General features: G+C 39.3%; 1 long non-coding RNA gene across 2 annotated transcripts in view; it reads left to right on the plus strand.

The window, feature by feature from the left end:
* Positions 1-3363: 3363 nt before the first annotated feature.
* Positions 3364-15749, plus strand: part of LOC148910678 (uncharacterized) — a 39296-nt gene continuing 26910 nt past the window's right edge. For both annotated transcript variants that reach the window (XR_016120001.1, XR_016120000.1), the window contains exons 1-3: positions 3364-3426; positions 13519-13625; positions 13729-13779. This is a non-coding gene — a long non-coding RNA (uncharacterized LOC148910678). The remainder of the gene's footprint in view (positions 3427-13518; positions 13626-13728; positions 13780-15749) is intronic.

Raw genomic sequence — 15749 nt, forward strand, 5'->3', positions numbered from 1 at the left:
TAATCTAAATCATATGTAAAATTCAGCTTGGATTGTTCGATGAACGCTTTATACGAAACTCTCGAATTCATAGAAATTTAGGTTGTTTTGGCTCGGCATCCGACGAAACCATGCTGTTCAAGGCAAACATAAATTAAATATCCTGAATGTATTTTCTTGGGGTTCAGTTCTGAGAATTGTTTTGATATCATTATCTGTTTATTGCATATTGGGAGCAATAAATCGTATTTTCTTGCTCTTTTTCGGCATTAGTTTTAAAGGCTGTTACAATAACGAGCCAAACGCTCTTAGCAACCAAAATACCCCGAGGACGTCTAACTTCCTAGTTGGGATTCGGGTTAGGATTCGAGTTAGGATTCGAGTTGAGATTCGAGTTGGGATTGGAGTTGGGATTGGAGTTGGGATTGGAGTTGGGATTCGGGTTAGGATTCGGGTTAGGATTCGAGTTGGGATTCGAGTTGGGATTCGGGTTAGGATTCGAGTTAGGATTCGAGTTAGTAGGATTCGGCTTAGGATTCGGCTTAGGATTCGGCTTAGGATTCGGCTTAGGATTCAGCTTAGGATTCAGCTTAGGATTCGGGTTAGGATTCGGGTTAGGATTCGGGTTAGGATTTGGCTTAGGATTCGGGTTAGGATTCGGCTTAGGATTCGGGTTAGGATTCGAATTCGGGTTTGGATTCGAGTTAGGATTCGGGTTAGGATTCGAGTTAGGATTCGGGTTAGGATTCTAGTTGGGATTCGAGTTGGGATTCGGGTTAGGATTCGAGTTAGGATTCGGGTTAGTATTCGGGTTACAGGATTCGAGTTGTGATTTGAGGTAGGATTAGAGGTATGCAAAAAGTAAATGAAACAAGAGGCTGTTCCAGCTCGGGACCTTCGAAAGTGGCCGATAAGAGGGGTTGAGCATAAAATAATAACAATTACAAAACGCTTCCTGGAATTGAACCACGCCTAGTCTGTACTTAGTATCAACGCTTCTTTGGGATTCATATAACTATTCACAATCTTTCGATTTCAGTAGGGTTTTTCTTGCTTTTGTTTTCGTTTTCGTTTTCGTTTTCGTTTTCGTTTTCGTTTTCGTTTTCGTTTTCGTTTTCGTTCAGTAATTTAGTGACAAATACTTTGGGAGTTTTGATAGTGGTAAGACTTAACTTCTTTCTTACTACACTCGCAGTGAGTCTTGGTATCTCGATAACCGCTAAGTTCACATCGGCGAAGAAGAATTCGAAGAAGCATTTAAATAAACGGCAAAGCCATGGAAAAGTTCGTTTAGATACAATTATTTGAAACGGCCGTCACGCGGTGAATGCGGTCTGGGGTTTTCTCGTCCATTCGATTTTCAATTAGAATTAAAAATCGAAAAATATCACTGAATGGTATTGTTGTTAACCGATAAAAAGGATATAAAGATACTTTGCCTTAAAATCCTTCCTCAAACATATCTGTTTCAAAACATTACTGATTATTTAGCACTTTCCAATGAAATAAAAATTGAAAATTGATTTTCACGATCCAAAAATCTAGTTTCAGAAAAATTGATGCACAAGAAACCTTTTCAGAAAGGCACTAGAGAAAAACGTTGCGCATGCGTGCCTTTCGGTACGTTTTCTAAGAATTTACAAGAGTAGTGAGAAAATAAATGTTCGTTTTCTCCTAGTATACAAATACATCTCGCAAATATACTTTGTGAGACCAAGATGCTATATCTATGAAAAACAATATGAAAGAATTAGCTATAAGTTCCAAGCACTGACTTTAATTTTTGCCATTTTGTAAAGTCCATTTGTCAGGCTATTTGAAAGTCTAATTTATATGTTTTTTACAATAGCATGAAATGGATTTTTGGACTTTAGTCTTATTCGATCAGACGAGGACTTTCCAAGAAATCTGCCTCATTCGAGGAAAAGCTTAAACCTGCACCTGCTATATGCAGATTTATCAAAAAACAAACAAACAAAAAAAAAAAACCTTATTTTGGATGCGAGTGAGAAAATTAATGTTTGTTTTCTCCGAGTATGAAAAATTTGTATGTTGTAAAACCTTCTTTAAACGAGGATTCAGTTTATGATTTTTGCAAATGGATTTTCGGACTTTAGTCTTATTCGATCGTATAGTAAAGTAAGAAAAAAGTTTATTTCATACGAGGATTTTCCAGGAAATCTGCCTAATTCAAAGAAAAATAATTTAGCTCGGCGAGTCTAATCTCAAACTTTCGGCAGAAGAGCAGTGCGCAATGAAAAATATGGACAATAAGTCGGTTTTAGTAAGATTTCATTAGGTTCGCTTGATCGTGTGAAGTTTACTAGGCAGAAAAGCTGCAAAAGTAAAGGCTGAAAAACTGTAAATGTAAACAATTACAAACGAGTGTGAAAAATCTGGAAAGAGTATTCTAAAGTAAAGGGGACTCTGCCAGCAGGGTATATTTTGACCTGTTATCGTATTGAATCGTGAAAGGGATTATCAAGTATTTGTTTCTATCGCTGCTATAGTAACGGAGAAATGGTTGAAATGCCGTCTAAGTGTTATGACTAGTGCGTCAATTTAACTGGATTTTTGATATAATGCACTTGGATTATCTTAGATTCTAACAGTGTATATAGTTTGTTTAGATACAATTATTTGAAACGGCCGTCACGCGGTGGCTGCGGTCCGGGGTTTTTTCGTTTATTCGATTTTCAATTAGAGTTAGAAATCGAAAAATATCACTGATTGGTATTGTTGTTAACCGATAAAAAGGATATAACGATACTTTGCCTTAAAATCCTTCCTCAAACATATCTGTTTCAAAACATTACTGATTATTTAGCACTTTCCAATAAAATAAAAATTGAAAATTGATTTTCACGATCCAAAAATCTAGTTTCAGAAAAATTGATGCACAAGAAACCTTTTCAGAAAGGCACTAGAGAAAAACGTTGCGCATGCGTGCCTTTCGGTACGTTTTCTAAGAATTTACAAGAGTAGTGAGAAAATAAATGTTCGTTTTCTCCTAGTATACAAAAACATCTCGCGAATATACTTTGTGAGACCAAGATGCTATATCTATGAAAAACAATATGAAAGAATTAGCTATAAGTTCCAAGCACTGACTTTAATTTTTGCCATTTTGTAAAGTCCATTTGTCAGGCTATTTAAAGTCAAATTTACATGTTTTTTACAATAGCATGAAGATGTTTTGACTAGTTTGCATACGGACTTAGAGCATGCGCAGACGTTTTTTAATCGTGTCCTTCAGAAAGCTAGAAAGACATAGATGACGTCCGCAGAAACAAATACGTGAACCAATGATCAAGCTAACCGGCAAGACTTGCGCGATGTGCAGATGTGATAATATTGTCTAGCTATTGCAAAAATTTCCATTCGCACGAGGCGATCGAGGGAGTAAATAACGGCTGTCAGCTACTTCAACAAACTGGGTTAGTTAAAGTAAGTTGCTCAATTAATCTCGGTAAAAAGAAACTTAAAAAGTGATTCAATGCAAATTGGCAAATTGATATGAGAAATATTTGACTCGATTAAAGCCAACAGTAAACCCAAATCAACATTTTATTCCAAAATGAGGTTTAGGCCTTTATTTGCTTATTTCCCATATATTTTCTATAAAAAGCCTGACAAAGCTACATTCTAACACAAATGCAACAAAACATCTTTGTACAATTGAAAATACCGCTACAAACAGGCTCATTTTATCATAGTACATCAGTTTCTAACTGTTTAAAAAAGACACTCAAAACGAAAATTGGGATCAAAACTCATACGAAAGTTTTGGCGCTTTTTGTCATTATCTCTCATTATTGAAAAAAGATTCCTCTTAATAATGCACTTTGATATATATTTGTATACATTAGTCTTATTCTGTTGACCTGAAAATGTTGTCACAGGACTGATTTTAATCACAATCTCAGAAAATTCGTAGTTCCAACACTTAACCGCGCTTAGAGGCCCATTGGGGACAAAGAAAAATAAAGTATGTATGTTTGTAAAACCTTCTCGAACGAGTATCCATTTCATGATTATCAGAAATGGATTTTTGGACTTTAATCTTATTCGATCAGACGAGGACTTTCCAAGAAATCTGCCTCATTCGAGGAAAAGCTTAAACCTGCACCTGCTATATGCAGATTTATCAAAAAAAAAAGAAAAAAAAAAAACTTATTTTGGATGCGAGTGAGAAAATTATTGTTTGTTTTCTCCGAGTATGCGAAAATGTGTATGTTCTAAAACCTTCTTTAAACGAGGATTCAGTTTATGATTTTTGCAAATGGATTTTCGGACTTTAGTCTTATTCGATCGTATAGTAAAGTAAGAAAAAAGTTTATTTCATACGAGGATTTTCCAGGAAATCTGCCTAATTCAAAGAAAAATAATTTAGCTCGGCGAGTCTAATCTCAAACTTCCGGCAGAAGAGCAGTTCGCAATGAAAAATCAAGGATAATAAGTCGGTTTTAATAAGATTTTATTAGGTTCGACTTGATCGTGTGAAGTTAACTAGTCAGAAAAGCTGCAAAAGTAAAGGCAGAAAAACTGCAAAAGAATTACAAACGAGTGTGAAAAGCCGAGCAATGTGATTGTTGGATATCGAAAAATCTGGAAAGAGACCTTAAACGATCGTATTCTAAAGTAAAGCCTGGTTCACATATGATCGCAGACGATCGCAGAGGATCGCTGGCGATCGAGTGCGATTTTATTTTAAGATTTCTTAAGCGTCAATGTTTGTAAAAATCAAACATCCGGCCGCCGCGTTGAAAACAATCGATTTTGTTCATATTTGGTACAAAGATGTGGAATACCACCTAAATAAACCTAATGATGTATATTTTGAATAATTTGACTTTTTTTCTTCACTATATTTTTAAGGTTCTCAGATATTTAAATTTTAGCCTTAGTTTGCAAAGCGCATTTTCATGTGCACTGGGTGTTCGGATTTATCTGAAATTCCAGCCATAATACCTTCGAATGTTAAGCTAAATCACATATAAAATTCAGCTTGGGTTATTCAATGAGCGTTTTATTAGAAACTCTCGAATTCAGAGAAATGTGAGTTGTTTCTGGCTCCCAACGAGCCAGTTGACCTTCAGGTTCCTTAGTTTTCAAGATAGATCTCAATGGTGCATGGTCAGTTCGAACCGTAAACTTGCTGATCTGTAAGTAGTGCTTGTATCGCTTCATAAATTCAAAAGTTCCTTTCGCGTAGTGCAGTAGTTACGTTCTGACTTAGAGAGAGTGCGGCTAGAGAATGCTACAGGCCTTCCAACACCGTCCTGTATCTGTGACAAAACACACCCGATGCCGTGATTACTGGCATCGGTATCAAGAATGAAGGGTGCGTCCATCTTGGGATAAGCTAATACTGGTGAGTTAGTCAACAACTGTTTTAACTGGTCAAAAGCATGCTGACAGTCACTGGTCCATTGGAATTGCTTCAACTTGTGTTCAGTAAGTTAATTCAATGGTTTGGCAACCGAAGCAAAACCAGGAACGAAACGCCTGTAGTATGATGCTAATCCAAGAAAACTTTTTACCTCTGTGATTCAGGTACCGGCCAGTTAGTAATCTTTTCCGCCTTGAGGGGATCAGTTTTAACTCCATCTTCGCTTATCACGTGACCTAAGTATTCGGTCTCCTTCTTGAACAGATCACATTTTGGTTTTTAGTTTCAGGCCTGCTGATTCCACTCTCTCAAGAACGTCTTCCAGTCGTGTCAAATGTTCCTGAAAAGAACTTGCAAAAATGATCACATCATCTAAATAACATAAACAAATCTTAAACTTTAGTCCCTTAAGGACTAGTGTCATAAGTCGTTCAAATGTTCCTGGTGCATTGGTTAGGCCCATTGGCATGACATTCCAGTGGAAGTGTCCACTTGTTGTAGAAAATGCTGTTTTCTCCTTTGTTTCAGTGTTCATGGCAACCTGCCAATAACCTGACGCCATGTCAATCGTAGAAAACCATTGAGCTCCAGACAAACAATCAAGAGAATCATCAACTCTTGGGAGTGGAAAAGCGTCTTTAACTGTTACATTGTTAAGCTGTTTGTAATCAATGCATAATCTCTGAGTCCCATCCTTCTTGGTGACTAGTACAATACTTGATGACCAAGGGCTTGTTGATTCTTCTATCATCCCTTTCTCCAACAGATGATCCACTTGTTGTTCAATTTTTGCCTGTTTCCAAGGTGCTGTGCGGCGAGGTGGTTGTCGAATGGGTGCTGCAGAACCAGTATTAATGTGATGTTGGATGAGATCGCTCCTTCCGAGGTCACTGTCCGAGAGAGCAAACACGTGTTGATAGTTCAAGAGTAACTGTTTAACCTGCTTTTGTTCAGCGTCATTGAGAAATGTGCTACTTCGAGACAGTAGATCATTCAATGGCTTGGGCAATTCACCTTCACCGTCCATTTCCGTCTCATGTTTACCATCACCAATTTCAAAATCGTCAACTCTTTGAACTGGCTTTACTATGTCAACTGTAGTGTTTGATTGGATAGTCTGTGGCTCATCTGTCAGATTAAGAATTCTCAAAGGAACAGTGTCTGACTTACTAGCGTCTACCAGTGTACGAGCAACACAAAGTCCCTTATTTAGTAGGTTAGAGTTATTGCTTGGCTCTATGACACGCAAGTCTGATTGCATTGCTCTACTGTTAACATCATCAAATTTTCCACGCTTCTTCAAGTGTCCACGAACAATAATTTCAGAGCTAGGCGGAATTACAATTGAGCGTCGCAGTATACATCTACAACTTAGCGGTTGATTTTCATGGTCAACACAATCAACTTGCTCGCCATTGATAATTAGTAACCCCTTAACAACATCAACAATTGCATTTGCTTCAGAGAGGACATCCATACCCAGTATAGCTTGGTCTGTTATATCAGCGATAAGAACATTGACATTAATAACTTGCTTCCCAATTGAAACAGTTACTACACATGAACCACAAATGTCGATCTTCTTTCCATCAGCTAGAAAAAAATCAGTGTTTTGATTGTCATACCTTACATTTGAGTCCCTTGATAATTGTTCAGCAATGTCAATTGACTTCACTGCGCCAGTGTCTACTAGCCAGTTTACACACATGTTGTTGATAAAACCTTTAACATGCAAACCATACATATTCCTTGATTAAACTCGTAACTTATTTGATGTATTGTCACTATTATCTCGTTGCCCTTCGTCGTGACTCAGACGTTCCCCAGGGCATTCGGGAGCGCCTTCTTCTCGTTTCCTGGTGTTGTTTCCATGACGAACAATCACGTCGAAGGTGACCTTTAGCTTTGCAGAACCAGCATTCGACTTCTCGTGTCTCCTGTCTTCCTCTTGTTGGATTTCCAGGTGGATAGGCCTTTGTAGGGCTCTCCTTGCTTTCACTAGTTACTAATTTCTGTAATAGCTCCGACAGTTCATATAGCTGCTTCTGTTGTGCTTCCTGTTGTGATTTTATTTCATCGAGTTGTCTTGTGTAGTGTTGGCGGGCTTTCTGTGGTGCATTGGCTGTTTCATTTGATCGTGTTTCCTTCACTTTTTCCATTCGAACATAGTTAGTAGATGGACTGAGCTTAGTAGTTGGTTTTCTTAGATACAGTCGACCCCAAAAACGTTGTCCAAGTGAAAAGAGGTTTATGGGACAATAAATGTCACGTCTCATTAAATATTCAGTTTTACGCGCGTGTGGAAATAGGAATCTGAACGTGCTGCATCACATGCGTGGCAGAAAATGTCGACGGCGGGTAATTCAAAACAAGTTCTTTCGACTTTAGAAGTTCGAGTTTTGGACTCCAAGAAGAAGTCTAGCTACGTTGTAAGAAGTTTACCCAATTTTCCAGTGTTAGAGACCGTTTCGGAGCTACGTTGTGAGCTAGTGAAAGCCTTACCAGACTTAGAGAACGTTCTGCAAGACTGAGTAATGAGTAATGAGCAAACCAATCTGCACGTACCATACCTTCTTGCGCGTGAATCCAAGCCTGTGGATCGTTCTGCATAATGTTTGGGCACTAAAAGCAGAGCCCTTTGTATTGAATATTTTCGACGCTATTTCATTCAATTGCATTTCAGGATGTTCTAGAAGACACTCCATGACGATATACTCTTCATGCGGAAAAAGTGTTCCTGTTTGAACAGGTCGACCGACGGGCCAAGGATTAATGTCTCCACTAGTGTAGAATGTCGCACACGTCCGTTTGACCGTTTCAGGACTTACAAGCAGATTATCTCCTGGTATGTTTTTGCATAAAACAAATGTTGGTATACCATTCTCCACCTTAAATCATCCGAGAAAGCCCGCGGCATCTTTCAGATTCAGTTTTCAATACTGTAATTTACTTTTGCATCAGTATGCTAATTAAAAAAATCCGCGCGCGTAAAACTGAATATTTAATGGCACACGTGACATTTATTGTCCTATAAACCTCTTTTCACTTGGACAACGTTTTTGGGATCGACTGTAACTTTCCATCTGTCTGAAGGCTTCCAATTCACACGCCAAAACTAGCGCAATGTCTAGACTTCTGGGCTTATCACGTCGTAATTTCATGCGATCGTCTCGATCACCAATGGCGTCAATAAAATGTTGAACACAAAATCGTTCTTGAGCTGCTGGGGGAAGGTCTTGATAAGCCAGGCTAAACATATCTCTTATGTCGACGGCTAAACTCCTGAGACTTTCCCCTTCTTGTTGTCGGCGGTTGTTCAGACGTACTTGATGTAATTCTTGTTGAGTTTCAACTCCAAAACATGTCTCCAAACGCGCCACTAACTCGTGAAAATTTCTGCAATCGCCTTCAGACATTCCATGAAGCAGTTTTTGTGCTTCTCCTCGCAAAGATGCGGACAGAAATATTGCTGATTCCTCTTCATTCCATTCATTAACAATTGAGCATCGGTTGAAATGTGTTAGATAGTCTAGAATTGACGAGCTGCCATCATAGTCGTCTGGTAGTTTTACTGGCTTACGAAACTTATCGCTTTTCGTGTTAGAAAAAGTAGTAAACACCTTTGAATTACCGTACTGAACTTCATTGTGAAACGGGTTATTTGTATCTGACGGTTGAAGTGGATTGTCGTCGCTTAGGAATGGATTTCTTGATCGTTGTGGTGTGTTTTGATTTCCTTCGTCGCCATGTGACTGAGGCCACTGAAATTCACGAAATGCATCGCGAAAATTCGTAAACGGATTCCGACTTTTCGGTATAGAAGTTTGTATTCTCGTAAGAGACATGTCCTCGTAGTTCTCGTCCATGCTGCCACCAGTGTAACGTTGTGTCTTTCTCTTTTATTCTCTTATCATACTCAACATACACAAAACCAGTCGACTCACTCGCACACACACACTAGCCTCGTGCTCTAAGTTACATTTTGTCCCCCACTAGGGGAGGGGTACGTCAGTCGCTACAATATACTGGTGTTTGTATGGAAACTCCGCGAAAAATAGTAAATGTTGAAAAATGTTGCTTTTTTATGCTCAAGTAATCCGCCGATTAAGGAAATAATTAACTTTTTTGGGGGAAGTCGTCCGTTGATATTGTACAAGTCCGTAAAAATGAGATTAATCAGGAGTATTAAGGACAAAGCGGGGGCGGGTTGTCCGGCGTCTCCAAAGATTTAACTAATTCTTATTTACTCCAACGTATAAAAGGAAGAGTTAGTTTTTATCCAAGCCAGTCAGTTACTGGTAAAGCAAGCAGTGAAAACAATAAAATATAACTGACTCGAAGATTATAAGCTTGAAGTTATCTTCTTATGGGCCCGAACAGATATTGAAGGTTTGCTCAAATCAATCCAAATAGACGTATCGACATATTTTAACGCTTCGAGTTTATTTATTTACGTAGTAAAACTTGTTACAAGCGATTACTGAAGCTTCAAAAGCTTCAAAATGAGTTAAAAAGCGTCAAGCAAATCTTGATAGAGGCATTCCCAAGAACACGAACTAAGAGACTGCGATACGATCCTGAAAATCAGCGTAAGATCGATCGATGCCTTCAGTTCCAACGAGTCAAAAGTCCCACAATCACCTGTCGTGAAATCGCTTTGCTTTAGTGAATGTTGTAGTACTGCAGATATTCCAAGCCGATGAAGGCTACTCACTTGATCCTTCATCAGACTGATCAGTGATGAAACAACCACGACTATAAGACCAGAAGTATCAGCGTACATGCTACATGCTATTGAAAAGCAATGGCAGAGCAAGATATACCATCGATTTTCCACTTCCAGGCGGAAGAATTACAAAAATGTCCCTTCTTTTTAGCACGAATTGGAGCAAGGCTTCGCGTTGATAATTATTTAAATACATTAAATTATGTTTGTTTTGCACTGCTTCGTCGAACAACGCCATTTTGTTTACCAAACTCACGCGAAATTTTAGCCAATCAGGATCCAGCTCCCAGATTATAGTAGGTTAACTGTGATTGGCCAGAGAATGGGAATGGAATGTAGTGCTCGATTGAGCAGACGTTAGTGGGGAGGGAAGCGTTTACCGGACCGACACTAAGAACGGCTGCTGAGGAGGCTATACTGTTCGAGGCAGACAATAAATCATATATCCTTAATGTATTTTCTTGGGGTTCAGTTCTGACATTTGTTTTGATATTATTATTTGTTAATTGAATATTCAGAGCAATATATATAAATTGTATTTTCTTTCTCTTTTTCGACATTAGTTTTTTAAAAAGGCTGTTACTCATAAATTATAATTTGAAACAAAAACGAGCCACACGCTCTAAGCAACCAAAATGCCCCGAGGACTTGACTTGAGTTTGGATTCGAGTTAAGATTCGGGTTAGGATTCGAGTTAGGATTCGAGTTAGGATTCGGGTTAAAATTCGAGTTAGGATTCGGGTTAGGATTCGAGTTAGGATTCGAGTTGGGATTCGATTTAGGATTCGAGTTAGGATTCGGGTTAGGATTCGAGTTAGAATTCGAGTTAGAATTCGGGTTAGGACTCGAGTTCGGATTCGGGTTAGGATTCGGGTTTGGATTTGAATTAGGATTAGAGGTATGCAAAAAGAAAATGAAACAAGAGGCTGTTCTCGGGATCTATGGATTATGTTTGACGTGATCACTTTGAATTGCTTTGAGCTTTATGTCAGTTGTTTCGTCATCATTCGGCCTCGTTTCAGTTTTACGGGCCCAAAGTTCGTTTTGCGAATTCCTTAGAAAACAACAATCAGCTATTCTAGTCGTTGTCGTCACCTAAGACGTTTCGATCCCAATACAAGTATTGCTTTCTATCTTATATTATACTTAAATTGCTGTCAATAAAACGTTTCTTCTTAGAAAGAATTAAACATGTTTACTGCTGAGCACTTTAAAAGAATGTTTTAGTGCATGACTTAAACAACGGAGAGCTATTATTTAACGGCGCTAACATCATTTGTTTACCGTTTTAAAAATATAGACGGCTCAGCTCAACTTTTAAATAAATCGGAAAAAAAATACTGCTTTGCATTTTACTTAGTACAAGTAAAACATTGGACCCTAACGAACTCTTCACGGCTGTAAGAAGTATCCAAAATAAGAGGTTTCATAGTAACTCTAACCATTTCAAATTAAAATATTTTTTAAACGGCGATACGTGTTTAGTTATATATCCTCACTGCATACCTATCACCTCTTCAGTGATAAGTTATGGGAAGGTGCTGCGGATGCCGAGACAATAGGTATGCGAAGAGTAGGAGAAGGAAGCAATCGCCACCAGGGGAGGGGGGCGGGTCGAAATCCGGCTTGACCTCTGCTGGACTCTGACGAACTGACCAAGAACGACGAACCGAACGACGCTATTTAAGGAGAGTTCCCCCAGGCATCATGCCAGCCAATGCACGACCCGATCACGATGGAATTTTGAATATTTGAGGAATTTACACTTCGAGCTAATTATGTATGCAGTGAGAATAGTACATCTTTTGCTGTTCATTAATCGCAAAGGAATATTCATTGAAGCGAAGAAGCATCGTCATTAGAGCGAACAGGCATACAATAAGGCGAACGGAGTCTCAATAGTGCGATGGAACGTACTTAAACCTAGACGCTCAACGGCTGCATTTTATCCATAGAAATTGCTCATCGGGAGATTCAATTCGTTCATGTTCTTCAGATAGTGAGATTAGTACATTTGCAATTAATCAATATAAGAAAAATCCCGTAGAACAAGCAAACAATGCTTCCAATTCGATTCAGTATGTTTCGAGAACCCCTCGAATAATTTTGAAAACAAATAAACAATGCTTTCCTTAATTGGATGAAGGGGACAGGGTAAGTTTCCTTATATAGATGAAGGGGACGTACAGAGTAGATTTCTCATATAGATGAAGGGACAGGGTAGTTTCCTTATATGGAGATGGCGCGTCATTATCTGGCATCAAGGTCAATACGATGAAATCTGTACTTTGGGCCTATCCTCTTAATATTTAGTAAAGCAGAATACAACAGAAAAGGGGCTCCCTGTGTTAATGACGTATCTGCGGTCTTACCTAATAAGATATTGCAGGTTCAGCAATAGCAAAGTTGGCGAGTTTTATCATATCAAGCTTTACTCTATATGTTAGTGTCGAAGTTGGAGTAGAGAAAGCTCTATAAGAACCTGGGTTTTAAGAACCTGTTAGGCTAAAATTCTCACTTTAAGCCCCCTCCACATAAGAACCTATTAAGGCTACAATTTTAAGAAAGGTTCGTATCATTGGAGTTGCTGTAAAAGTGTATAGGTAGAAACTGCTATAAGTTTGTTTGAGCATGTGCTTGTGTAGGACATACTGCTCTGTACTAGGCTACGGGCTGCCTGTGTTGGAATCACAACGCCTTCTGGGTATTTTTCAAGATGCCCGACCTCTTGTTTCCAGGCCCTTACATATTCAAACGAGCGTTAAAATCCCCGCTCGATTCCCCACTGAGAAAACCATTAGTTAAATTAAGTGCAATCATGCTCTTAAAAGCACATCGAAAACGCGTCACGTCCCCGTTCAGTGCCCCACTAGCCGCGGTGATCGGGGGGCGGCGGTTTCAATAGCGCAATTCCGAGATATGCTTCGCTTGACACGCACAAAGGTTTCAGTATGAGGCTATGTGCTAAATGCTCAGTCATTCGTGACAGGCGGTAAGAATAAATTTAATTTAGCACGGAGCCTCATACTGAAACCTTTGTGAGCGACAAGCGAAGCATATCTCGGAGGTGGGCTATTGATTAGTGCATTGTCATTGTGGGCCTTACTTTGCCGACAAAAACAAAATGACTGTTGAGTTCTTAAACTTTCAAATCCTCTAATCCATCTTCGAATAGGCATACTCTTCGAACGCCTTGCACGAAGCGATTTTGTATGTATGTATGTATGTATGTATGTATGTATGTATGTATGTATGTGTGTGTGTGTGTGTGTGTGTGTGTGTGTGTGTGTGTGTGTGTGTATGTATGTATGTGTGTTTGTGTGTGTCTTTGTGTATTTGCGTATTTGCGTATTTGCGTATTTGCGTATTTGCGTATTTGCGTATTTGCGTATTTGTGTATTTATGTATTTATGTATTTTAGAACAAAAATGGCTGAGGAAATCGTCGAGTTGTCAGGTACAGAAGGAGTGGAGCCAGTGCCGGGAAATGATGATGCTGTTGATGGAAATGGGAGACTTCATGATCATGGTATGAAATGAAGAGTATGGTTTGAATTTTTCTTTAATTTATTCATCGTTCGTTCATTCGTTGTTTCGACTTTACTTCTCTCTAATTCTTCTACTTTCCACAGAAGAAAGTGAAAACACACAATATGATGACGTAGCATCTGAAGAGAAGCAAAGTAAGTCAGTCTCATGTACGCAAACAAAAACGGTTAACCCCTCTTCCCTTCCTAAGCGCCATCTGTGGTGTATTTGTGTTTTATTATGCAATCGTCATATACAATTACAGGTGTCAATCAATGCAGATCTAACATTTCCTCCCTTCTTTATTTATGAATCACTATGATAGAAAAAATAACTCAATAATAATGTCTCTGAATGTTCATTTCTCTTATGACTGCCCTAATGTTGTTCATACATATAATGTTTTGGTGAGCTTCTGTGCCTTGTTGGGTGTCGATGCCCTTTGCCTTGTCCTTCTTGCGCCATGTTGCTCTTAGCGGGGGTAACTGTCTTGCTTGTCTGGGCTGTGCTGACTGATGGCTGTTTTACTACTGCTGGGCAGACATCTTCTGGTCTTGGTTGGGGGTCGCTGTAATTTTCATCATGCTTCCTTTCTTGGATTTGGTCTGTGTGCCTTCTCCAATAACTTCCAGCGTCTGTTTTGACTTCATACATCAATGGTCCTAGTTGTGTGTTGATGGTTCCATTAACCCACTTGTCTTGTCCTCTGTAGTCTCGAACTATCACTGGCTGTCCATTATCAAACAAGCGTATAGGTGTCTTCTTCTCGAGTGCTTTCTTCATTTGTTTCTGCTGCACTGTGCTTTTTACATCTGGCTTCATCAAATCCAGACGGGAACGTATGTTTCGACCAAGGAACATTTTGGCAGGTGTTTCGTTAGTGGTAGCATGAGGTGTGTTGCGGTACATCTGTAGGAAATTTGCTATCTTCTTGTTTAAAGAGGCTGATTCTGATTTCATTGCCTTCATACTCTGTTTGAAGGTTTGCACGAATCTTTCTGCTTGTCCATTCGTTGCAGCATGGAACGGTGCTGATCTAAAATGGTTAATTCATTGCTCTTCATGAATGCTTGAAATTCCTCTGACGTGAATTGCGGTCCGTTGTCAGAAACGAGCTGCTGTGCATCGCCGTTTCTTGCGAATACTGAGCGTAGTACCTCAATAGTGCTTGTTGCTGTGATCTTGTTCATTGGAAACACCTCTGGCCATTTGGAGTGTGCGTCGACAATAATCAAAAACTGTTTGTTCATAAATGGTCCAGCAAAATCTATATGGATCTGTTCCCAAGGTGAACTTGGCCATTCCTACGGGTGGATGGGTACATTTGTTGGGTTGTTTCGTACTTTGTTACAACCAGAGCAGGTTTTGGTTATCTGTTCAATTTCGGAGTCGATTCCTGGCCACCAGATGTGACTTCTAGCGAGGGCTTTTATTTTTACTACGCCTAGGTGAGTCGAATGGATGACCTCCAGTACTTGTTTCCTTAGGGTGTCTGGAATGATTACTCGTATTCCCCACATGAGACATCCCTGATACGTTGTGATTTCATCTCGACGATTGTAATACGCCAGTAGCACCTTGTCGTCTGGCTTAGTTGACCATCCAGACATGGTCTGTTCATAGACTCTACTTAAGATCTTGTTCATTGTTGTCTTTCGTCTGATTGTTGCGCTTGTCACTGGTAACTGTTCAAACTGACTTAAGTGGAAAATGTCAACAGATTCTTCCTTTTGATTCTCTGGGGTTACTTCGAACGGTAGTCTTGAAAGGGCGTCAGCGTTAGTGTGTCGCTTAGTATTCCTATACTCTATGTCGTAAGTATAGCCTGATAGGAACATAGCGTATCGCTGTACCCTTGTAGCTGTGGTCACTGGTATGCCTTTGGTTGGGCTGAAGATGGTTACTAGTGGTTGATGATCCGTAACCAACGTAAACTGTCTTCCGTAAGGGTAGGTGTGGAATCGTTTGATTCCAAAGATGATTGCTAATGCTTCTTTGTCAATTTGAGAGTAGTTTTTCTCTGCTTTCGTTAAGGTGCGAGAAGCGAATGTTATTGGTCTTTCTTGTCCATCGATGATATGGGACGATCGGAAATAACATGGAAGATTAAACCGCCATGATACGG

This window comes from Actinia tenebrosa, unplaced genomic scaffold (assembly GCF_029948245.1).
Source record: "Actinia tenebrosa isolate PJP-AT-01 unplaced genomic scaffold, QUT_ActTen_1.0 PGA_scaffold16__25_contigs__length_10494907, whole genome shotgun sequence".
Lineage (NCBI taxonomy): Eukaryota > Metazoa > Cnidaria > Anthozoa > Actiniaria > Actiniidae > Actinia > Actinia tenebrosa.